We start from the raw sequence: 10,961 nt of genomic DNA, 5'->3' as shown, positions 1-10,961 counted from the left end.
GTACTTACTCATTTAACCCAAATTTTAAAAGCACTTCCTAAGCTCTAAGTGCTGGGATATTGTAGTAAACCAAACAGGCCAAGCCCCTGACCTCATGCAGTTTGTATTTTGGAGGGAGGACACTAAAAATAAATAAGAGTAATAAAAGCTATGAGGACACTGACAGAGTGACCAGCAGGGTCTGACCAGCCAGGATAAGGGAATGCTAGCTGCAGTAACAAGTCATCCTCAGAGCCCGGGCCTGATGCAGTGAAGGTCTGCTTCTAGCTCAATTAATAGCACAATGTGGGTATAGGGGAGGCTCTGCTCCCCCAGTCTTGGAGGAGCCAGGCCCCTGCTGTCACATGACCCGCCCGCCCCCAGTGCCTGGTGTCCTGGAGCCCTCCACAGATCCTTGCACTGGGCCAGTAGCCAAGGGGAGAGAGACATCACGGGAGATTGTGAGATAGTTTTAGTGACAGGCTTGGAAGGGGTGCACTTGACTCCTGCCCACCACCTTTCATCTGTCAGACCTCAGATCCCTGATCTCTCCTAGACCACCCAAGGAGGTGGGGCTGGGAGGGGCCGGATAGCCATGGACGGCAAAAACCTGCCAGGTTCTTCTCCAGTCCCGGGAATGGGAGCGGGAAGGACCAGATTATGTAGGGCTTGTAGGTCATGGTCAGGAATCTGGATTTTTTTTTTTTTAAAGATTTTATTTATTTGACAGAGAGAGACACAGCGAGACAGAGAGAGAGAGAGAGCACGAGCAGGGGGAGTGGGAGAGGGAGAAGCAGGCTTCCCGCCGAGCAGGGAGCCCGACGCGGGGCTCGATCCCAGGACCCTGGGATCATGACCTGAGCTGAAGGCAGCTGCTTAACAACTGAGCCACCCAGGCACCCCAGGAATCTGGATTTTGTTCTAGGGACTGGGAGCCTGATGGAAGACTGAAAAGAAAAGTGACATCATCTGGTTTACATTTGTGATGTGCCTCGGACACTAACGGCTGTGCTATGTGTCCAAGCACAAGCCACATAAACTGGAGGGCTTCCAATTTCTTCATCTAGAACATGAGGAGAAAAGGTACCCAGATGATTAAAAAAAAAAAAAGATTTATTTATTTATTTTAGAGAGAGAGAGAGAGAGAGAGCAGGGGAGGGGCCGAGGGAGAGAATCTTCAAGTAGATTCCCTGCTGAATTTGGAGCCCGACTTGGGGCTCGGTCCCATGACCCTGAGATCATGATCTGAGCTGAAACCAAGAGCTGGGCACTCAACCGCCTGAGCCACCCAGGCGTCCTGCCTGATTATACTTAATACCCCTCACCTCCACATCCCTACCTCTTCTATGGCTTCCTGGGGCCTCAGCAAACAAGACCACTCTACCACTGCTGAGGACAATCCTGGGGGTCCAAAGCAGAATGCAACAAGGGCAGGAAGGAGCCCCTCCACCAAAGGGCTTTCCAGGCTGCTGGTCTTTCCCAGTTTCCCAGCAATGACACAGAACGTCCCTCCCTGCTCTTCCTGCCTCCTTGATGATCGACAAAAACCCACTGGTTTCATGAATCATCTTCTGCCCAGAAGAACCTTCCAATTCCTCTCCTGGACCCAATTCACACACATCCTAGCAGGTTCCCCTCAACATCTCCTTTTCCTACTTACTCCTGTCCACAGTGATTTCTTTCTTCTCTGCAGTCCCACAAACCTCAGGGTGTATATTACCCAATTTAGTAAATGGCTTTCTCATTGATTTATGATTCATTATTTTTAAAGGCTCATGTGTGTTGAGTGCTTTTTATGAGCAGTTGAATTCAAGACTGTAAAGGCACAGCATGCCTTAGAAGGTGGACAACTGTGAGATTTGGCTACATGGCAGAAGCAGATAAACCCTAATGCCTCTGTGGCTTGAGCAGTGAAGGTTTATTTCTTATACACATCACAAGCCAGTTAAATTTTCCTCCAAGCTTGGACTATACATGCTGAGTTTTTTTCTGTATATTTTCAATATTGTCTACAGTGAGAAAACAAGTGCCAGTATTTGTTTAAATTAGTTGATTGATTTTTCTTAGCTGATTTATTTCCATAAAGACAGATCACAAGAACAAAAAAGTTGTCCACCCAGTGGGGCACTTGACAACAGCATTCTTACTAGTAGAAATAATTTCTTACACTCATGATCCCAGTTCTTTGCAGTTTTCACAGTACTCCTGCATATATTGTTTCCCATTTCACTTATTCCTCAGGAACCTCCAGTCCCACCCATGGTCCACCGGGTCCTGGCAGGACTCTGGGTGGCGGAGAGGGGCCGTGCACCCAGGAGTCGTTGGGTCGATTGGGTATTCGTGCGTCGATGAATTCAGGAATAAAGTCATGAATGAATTTAGTGAGTTCCTGCCCGGTGGGCCCCAGATCACAAAGGGCCTCGCATGCCATGCGGTGGGGTTTGGGGGGTCTCCAGTTGGCGTCGGGGGCAGCGAAACAGGGGCCTACAGCTGTCGGCCTTGGTTTCAAAGCTCATTGCTATGAATACTGGTCGGAGCTTCAAAGCTCATTGCTATGAATACTGTCGGAGCTGGGTGAACACAGAGGTGGTGATTCTGGGACACATCGGGGGGCAAGGTGGGGGGAAGCTGCAGAAGCCCAAGGTGTGCCTGCAGGCTGGAGACAAAGAGCCAACCTAGAGCTCTTTCTAGAACCTCATTTCTTAGCCTCCGGATGGCTGGGCTGTTAGGATCTTCCTGCTGTATCATCTTCAAGCACTCAGAAGGGCCCTGCCTGCACAGCTGGGCCTGGAGCCCCAGGGGTCCCTCCAGATGCTACGGAGAGCCCAGAAGCTCTGCAGGCAAACATGTTGTTTCGATTTCTCATTTGTGTATCTCAGAATCCCGGGAACATAAACAAAGCCATGTTTGTCAGCTGTGGTCACCTCTCGGGGGTGAGTCAAGGTGTCCTGTGCCAGTCTTGCCCACCTGGAACTTTCTGTGGGTAGGTGGGGTGCACGTGCATGTGCATACACACACAGATACATGCACACACATGCAGACTCACACTCACACACGTACAGACACACACAGATACTGTGAAGGCTGTGGGTTTCTGAGTTGATTTCTAGTGCTGTGATTCCACAGGGGGAATCCCATTATGGATAAAATATCATGCTTGAAAAAAATTAAATGATGTTTTGGGATAATTTAGAGACCTTCCAGAAGAAGTGTGGAGGATGTTCTTACTCACTGCCTCCTAATTCCTGCCTTTTAATCAAATTTAAGCCATTATGTGCTTTTTATCTTCAAAGCTCTTTTGGAAACTTGGGAGAGCTCCTGATAAGAAGGGAATTTTGGATTTGCATGCAACTGTGTTAACTCTTTCAAGTCCATGGTGGCCGTTTTCTAAGATTCAGTGGCCATAGAGCCAGAAGGGACCTTTCGTCGTACGGATAGGGAAACTGAGGCCCCCGGGGGGAGGAGGGTCAGGTTAGTGGCAGAGCCAGTAGTGGGACCCAGGACTCCTGACTTTGTCAATGTAGGGAGTGTAAGAGCAAGGTCCTCAAAGTAAAAAAGACCCTTCAGGGAATCCAGTTCAGCCAACTAAGAGTCCCAGATGGCAGGCACGTTATTTAAAATCGGTAAATCTTCGTTTTGTCCTCTGACAAGTGGGGTAGTTTCTAGTTCATAAGGCTAATGTTGGGATTAAATAAGATGATGATGATAAAGTACTTAGCGCAGTGCCCAAAACAAGGAAAGTGCTGGAAAAACATTAGCTCTACAATGATTGCCCCAATGTCCAAATAAGGAAACTGAGGCTCAGAAAGTTTGGGCCTCTTGCTGGGCGTGGCTCCAGAGTCTGTATCCCTACCTACCACATGCACTGTTTGTGCACAGGGGAAAGCAGCATGCACCTTGAACTCCTTTCGGCAGGAGTGTGACATGTCTCAGAGAGAGATCCCTGGGCAAGCCCATGGGGAACAGAAGCCGGGCCCCCAGGGGCCTGCGTGAGGGCAGAAACATCCTGCTCCCGGCCAGCAGAAGGATGCTGGTTAGTCTGACGTGTGAGAGGAGGGAGGGGATAGAGAGAGGAAGGGAAGTGCCCGAACCTGGGCAGGGGGTGATGGATGCACAGTGCAACCTTTACCCCGGCCACCGGGGCCTTAAATTGCTGAAGTCACAAGATGTGGCAGTTGAAGGGGTCTTGGGCTTCACGAGCAGGACGCTGAGGCCAGTACCGAGCTAGAGCTCTGGGGAACAGCATGGGAAAACCTGGAGGGAAGAGCTCCAGGAAGCAGGCTGTTGAGAAGCCACGAGAATCATTGTGGGGGTGGGAGGCTGGGGTGTTGGGGGAGAAGGGCCCTCTGGAGGCTCTGAGCCCGTGAATTGAGAGTTTGGGTAAGATTTCTCCAAATCCCTGAAGGGCACGGGGGCCAGGCTTGACCCCTAGCTTTTGTGTGTCTAAATCAGTTTAGTTGGTTTTCCATGAACCTGGAGAGACAGCCCCAAGAAATTTGCTTCCTCCCTGGGCTGTGCCGGGTGCCTGGGGCTGCGTCACTTGGTGCTTTGTGTTCCAGGACCAGTCCCACCAAGCCTTCCATGCCCTGTCCCCTCAGCCTCGGGTGGGCCCTGGGCCTCCTGGATCCCCCAGGACTGCCCACCTCCACAGACACTCTGCACATCTCCTCCTCTGACCCCATCAGCCACCCGCCTCTCCCTTCCTCCAAGCACTCCGGAACTCATGGTCAGTCCTGAGTTCTGGTCTTTCCACCTTGTACGGACCCAAGCCTGATATCTGTGGAGAACCCTGCTTCCCCCTCCCCCAGTCTTCTCAAGAGGTTGACTTCTCCTCTTTTTTTTTTTTTTTTAAGATTTTATTTATTTATTTGGCAGAGAGAGAGAGCACAAACAGGGGGAGGGGCAGAGGGAGAGGGAGAAGCAGGCTCCCCACTGAGCAGGGAGCCTGACGTGGGGCTCGATCCCAGGACCCTGAGATCATGACCCTAGCTGAAGGCAGACGCCTAACTGACTGAGCCACCCAGGCGCCCCACGAGGTTGATTTTTCCTATCACATGCCACAATCTCAGGATCTGGGAGCAGTGGAGTGAACATCTGTCTCTCTTCCCTCGACTTCCACACTGTCTCCTTCCTGCACAAAACTCCAGTTTCTTCCAAGTGTGCTACCTGTCTTCACGAAGCTTGCTCCTTCTCATGACTGGCATTTCCTGATCGCCCCCTTAGTTACCAATAATACCAGTACTTGATTCGCTGACTCCCCATCACTGTGACCTTCAGTGTTCTTGGCATGTGCCATCTGTCTGTTCTAGAAGCAGAGCCTGAAACTGGATCCTTGTTCAGATGATTGCTTGGAGAGTACTCCCGGAAAAGGGGAGCAAGGTAAGCCAGATGGGCAGGTGGAAGAAAAGCTGAATGGTAAAGTGATCTTTGCTGGAAACCAGCTTCAATCTGATCCCAGGGGAGCTCTGGAAAGTTGGCTGCACCGAAGCTCCTTCCATTCTCCAGGGGGACAACCTCCATGCCCGCCATCCATCTGCCATTGGCTGAGGTCTGCAAATCGCAGGAGTGCGGCCTCCGGGAGCCTGGGCAGCAGCCACCCCACCCCCTACCCCCAAGACCCTCCCAGTTGCCTGATCTCAAGGGGTGGCCCATGACCTTTCCCACCACCCGTCTCAGCCACCCATTCCAATCTTGATTTCCAGCCTCCCACTTGCTGACCACCATCTCCTATTTTTCCAGCTCACCTCCTTCGGAAACGTCTCTGCCTCAACCCTCTGCTCTCCTCTGTCTGCACCTGTAAGCTGATTGGAGCTGGGAAAAATCATACAATGGAGTGGCTGTCCTCCTTTCATATTTAGGAGCAAAGATCTCTAGAGGGCGACGAACTCTTGCATTAAATCCATGTGCTCTTTCCTAGAAACTTCCCTTTGTACATCCCTAGTCTTCTTCGTTCTCTGTGTTTTCCATGCGGCTGCCTTCCCTCCCTCTTGGCTAATGATCTGATCTCAGATTTTATAGAGGCTGTCACTGTATCTAGATGAGAAAACCCTGTTGCTGAGTCCCAACCCACTGTGTCGGTCTCCACATGCCCCACAGTGGAAGCCACATCCTACTTTCTGTCCGCGTGGCTCAGGATTTCATCCCCCACCGGCTCTGGCATGTTGCTTTGGTAACTGTCACCTGTCCTTCTCCCATCACCCATTATACCCTTTCTGCTGGCTGCCCCAGTATGCCCAGTGGCAGCCTGGGAAACTTCCTTGACCCCACGCCCTCCTCCATCCCCCACCCACTCTCCTGCTCCCTGCCCAGCACTGCAGAGTTGTCCTGACTTGTTAGCTCCATTTTCTCACCTCCTCCTCTAAGCCTTTCCAACTGGGGTCTTGTCCCCACGATTCCCCGCAAGATGGTTCTAGGTAACCCATGCCTTCCACGGCACCAAAACTGATGCTCACCTCCCTCGGCCTCCCTGTGCCATTTCATGTGACTTGTCACAGTGTCCTTCAGAAACTCTCCCTCCCTAGGCTTCCCCCCTGCGGGCTGCGGTTGCTTCGCCGGGTCCTCCTCCTGCAGCAGACCCCGAAGTGCCGGGGCGCCCAGAGTGCCCAGAGCCAGCGCTCAGCCCTGCTGTCCCCAGCCCACACCCTGGAGGCGAGCTCAGGCAGCCCGGGGGCGGGCTCTGAAGCTGCTTCTCCAGCCCAGACTTCTCGGAGCTCCAGACTCTTCTCTTCCACCCGACCCCCTCCCCCTGGATGGAAAACAGACACCCCAAACCTAATGTGACAAGGTTGGTTCTCACCGTGGCCTCTGAGTCCGCTCCTTCTCCCATCTTCCCCCAGCCAGGAAAGGGCGTCCCCGCTTGCCTTGGGGCTCGGCGGAAAGCCAGAAATCACGCTCCATTCCTCAGTTTTCCTCACACCTCGCTTCCAAACCCCTGGCTGCTCCTGGTGTTTCGATCTCGGCCTCCCAGCCGCTCGTCCTGCCAGCCAGGCCCAGATCGCCCCACGGGGGGCACCTGGCCCCCAGAGCTCCCACCCGGCCGCCCGTCCACACAGGCTGTCTAATGCTCTCCCGCGGCCTCCCATCACACTTTCGGTGGAGTCCAAACTCCCTAAGGCGGTTGGGCCCTCTGCCGTCTGCCCTGCCCGCCTCCACGCCCTCCCCCTGCGCCCCAGCCTACCAGCCACACAGAATTTCTTTTTGCCCCTCAGTCAGGGACGCTCTCAGGGCCTCTCGGGGCCTTTCCACCCGTCATCCTGCAATCTGGAATGTTCTTCCTCAGATCTTGGTGTTGCTTTCTTCTCATCAAAAGCCACTCTCTCAGAGAGCCTCCCTGACTCTCCAGGATGCCAGGCACGTTCTCCACGAACCTGTCTTTGGTTTTCTCGGCAGAATTCCCCGGCTTCTGCACCCCCACGAGACCATGAGCTCCTTGGGGGCAGAGCTCCTGTAGATGTGTCCACAGCCGAAGCCCGGTGCATAGGAAGGTGCCCGCACACAGCACATCTCAAGAAGGTTTCTTGTCTGGCAGAGAGGTCCTTGGAGGCGATGACCAGCCTCCCAGGGTGAGGGCAATAAATCATGGTTAATGGGTTTGTTTGGGAGCCACCAGGCGTGAGTACAGATGGTGCCCACATGAGAGGGACAGGCACTGGCACAGACCCCATGGAGCGCGTTGTGGGGCTGGCACAGGACAGGACAGGACGGGGGTGCTGCCGGCCAGAGGTCTCTCGGCTCTGCCAAGATGCTTTCCTGCAGGGCCGGAGAATGAGGCCAGCCACTTGGAGCAGGAGGAAATGCATTTGCAAAAGCCTGTCTCCTGCGGCCCCCGGATGCTAAAATGCTTGTGCAAACACTAACCCACCTTCACATTTAGGACTCCGCCCGATGACGTTCCAGAAAAGGAATATCAGCAGCTGCAAGGCATCATCCAGATCATCTCCTGCTCTTCATTAGACGCAGCAAATTGACTCAAAGAACTCAACCCTCCCTGATGCCCATAGTGTGTCTGCAGCTAATGGCAGAACGACATGGGAGTGGTTGGTTTAAGAGCTGGGCCCGAATCCCGCAGAATGGCCTCCCAGATGTGGTCCGCTGATCCATATCTGGGGTCAGATCACAGGCTTCTCAGGTCGGGCCATCAGGCCGGGACAGGGCTGTCTCAGGACAGGCATGTGGGGCATCACAGGAGACGCTCCATCTAGGATCGGATGGAGAGTGGTGGGGGGTGGCGGGACCCTAGGGTTGGCAGACCCGAATGGAATCACCGAGCAAGCTTTTGGACTTCTGTGAACCTCCGTTTCGTCATCCGTAAGGTGGGGTTAGTCGCTCTTGGGTTGGCCAACAAGCAGACAACACTGAGGGCTTCAGGCACAAACAGGCACAAACAAGCGAAGCAGAGGGGCAGAGACTTTAGTATTTCAAATAGGGGTGCCCATAGTCAGCAAGGACAGGTGAGACTTTCTTACGCTTCCTTGTGCTTATTTTAAGGCTAACTTGTAGCATTTTGCTTGACACATAATAGATGCTCAAATCAATGTCCCTCCTTCCCCTGTCTGTCCTTCCTTCTCAGAGGTGAAGTGGGATGAAGCCAGAGACATGAGTAGAGGAAACGAGCAGCACTTTGGGGGTGCAGCTTTGCAGAAGGAAGAGCAAATACGAAGGCCTTAGCATGGGAGGGCCTGGAATGTTCAGCATACAGCAAGCTGTGGGGCTGGGTCAGAGTAGCCAAGGCTGTAATGCACTTTATCTTTTATTCTTGGTGGGACAGAAGGGGACCTCTGGAGGGTCCTGCGCTGAGGAGCAACAGATCTGACTCTCCCCTCAAAGGATCACCCTAGCTGCCGTGTTAATAACAGATGGCCGGGAGGCAAGTGCGAATGGCAGAGAAGTTATGAACATTTGGCCACAATTCAGGGGACAGATGCTGGTGACTTGAGGTGGAAGGTCACCAGAGCTATGTGCATGGCTTGCGGTAAATAGAGGATGCGCTGCAGCTTTCAGACTGAAGGGGGAAGAAGTCATCTGCGGGCTCAGCCAAGAGCACGTGCTAGCATCATAATGCAGCTCAGATACTGGACTGATGTATAGCAGGTGCTTTATCTACCAGCTTGCCCATAGAATCTGGCAATAAAAACAACTAACATTTATTAAACATCTACTGTGTGCCCTGGGCTGCCAGGTGGAATAGAATGTGGCTCAGAACCAGAGCTATTGGCAGGGAAACTTCATTTCACGGGTATGACTGACCGTAACTTTCCCGAGCTACAGACCTTACCCAGTGAACTGTTTCAACCCAGCCAGGAAGAGATGCACAGTGCTCTCTGGGAATACGCTTTTGAGCTGCAACTCCAGACGAAACAGATTCGAGTGAGAAGGAATTTTAGAGTCTGATGTCACCAGTGTCCAGGGGGTATGTCTAGCCTCAAGAGATGCTTGCAGGATGGCACCAGAATCCCAGGACCCTGGGGACCAGTATGGGGAGGGGCGGGTCCCCAAGAGGCTGTTACTGGAAATAGAGAAATGGGTGCTGGGTGTCCACAAGCCATTAAAGAAATGGCAACAATCAGCTGGAGTCCAAGCCTAATTGCAAAATATTACCCAAAAGTATGCTGGGGAGGGAGAGATTGATTCTGCCTGCATGGTCTGCAAAGGGTTGAGAGAAGGTAGCAGTTGAACTGCGGCTTAATGGTGCATTTCCGGCCAGTAGAACAGGCAGGAAGAAAGACATGCTAGCGGAGGGGATGACAGGAGCTAAGGTGCAGAGGTGTGGGAGTGGTCCCCTGCGTGGGGATTGGGAGCCAGTGTGTAGCTAGAGGGTCAGGTGACTTAGGAGCTAAGGGAAGAAATCAGCTGGGGCTGGATTTTAAAGGGCCCCTAGTGTCCTCTTGAACTTCGTTTTTTAAGCAATGGAGAGCGAGTGGAGGTTTGAGGACAGGAAGACAGTGTGTTCTGTGCTTTGGAAAGATGGCTGGTGGCAGCCTGGAGAGTGGACAGGCGTGGAGGGCAGCCTGGGAGAGAGCAGTTACAGGAGTTAATCCAGTTGGAAACCCTGGGCAGGGAAGGACAGGTGAGCTTGAGGAAACCAAGGAGGTAGACTCTATAGGACTTAGGGACTGGCTAAATGTGGCAGCTGGTTCCTTATCAAATATCCATTCTCCTCTTTCTTGCCCACAGAAATTTAGTCTTGTTCAGTGCAGCAAAATGCCTAGGGACTACTTGCCGTTCTAAATGCCTTGCGGTGAAAGGTGGCCGTGTAACCCAGTTGTGCCAATGCAGTATAAACAGAAGTCTACCAGGCGAAGCTATTGTTTCCCATATGAAAAGGAACACACTCAGGTGACATAAGCCTTTGCCCTGCATCTTCCCTGTTCTTCCTGCTTGGAATGTAGTTGCAATGCTTGGAGGTAGAGCAGCCCTCTTGTGACCATGAAGATGAGAGTTTCAAGGTAAGGACGGTGGAGCAGGAGGCTACAAGAAATCTGGGTTCTTGATGACTTCCTCAAGCAAGTGCACCAGCCCCACACTGCCTACCTCCAGATTTCACGTTACATGGCACGAAGAGATGCTTCTTTGGTTATGTCACTGTAGTTGGATCATGACACATCATGGCTCAAGCCAATCTTAATGTTAGAAATGACTTGGGAAGCATGCAGAACCAGGTGGAGATTGATGCCATTAGCTATGCTTGGGAAGTGATTTGGAAGGATCAGTGTATTAGGAAAAGAGCCCACCACCCAGAGCCAGCCTGGCTTGTGGCTGAGTGGGGTCCTGGGAAAATCTCTTATCCTGCTCAGCTTCTGGATCCCCAGCTGTGAAATGGGATTTTAAAGCTGAATTTATCAAGACCAGAAATAACAGATCCATTATATAAGGTATCTGATACACGCTTTGGGTTTCCAATAACTTATGGATTTGTTTTTGGGGTGTCAGGAAAGAGGATGACAACCTTGCTGGTGATTTAAAGTCGAGATAGAGAAGTCGGA

The sequence above is a fragment of the Mirounga angustirostris genome, unplaced genomic scaffold (genome assembly GCF_029215605.1).
Source record: "Mirounga angustirostris isolate CCGP_5_RB_7025 unplaced genomic scaffold, mMirAng1.0.hap1 SCAF_9, whole genome shotgun sequence".
NCBI classification, from domain to species: Eukaryota; Metazoa; Chordata; class Mammalia; order Carnivora; family Phocidae; genus Mirounga; species Mirounga angustirostris.
The sequence above is the reverse complement of the archived record's forward strand: the minus strand, read 5'-3'. Positions refer to the sequence as shown.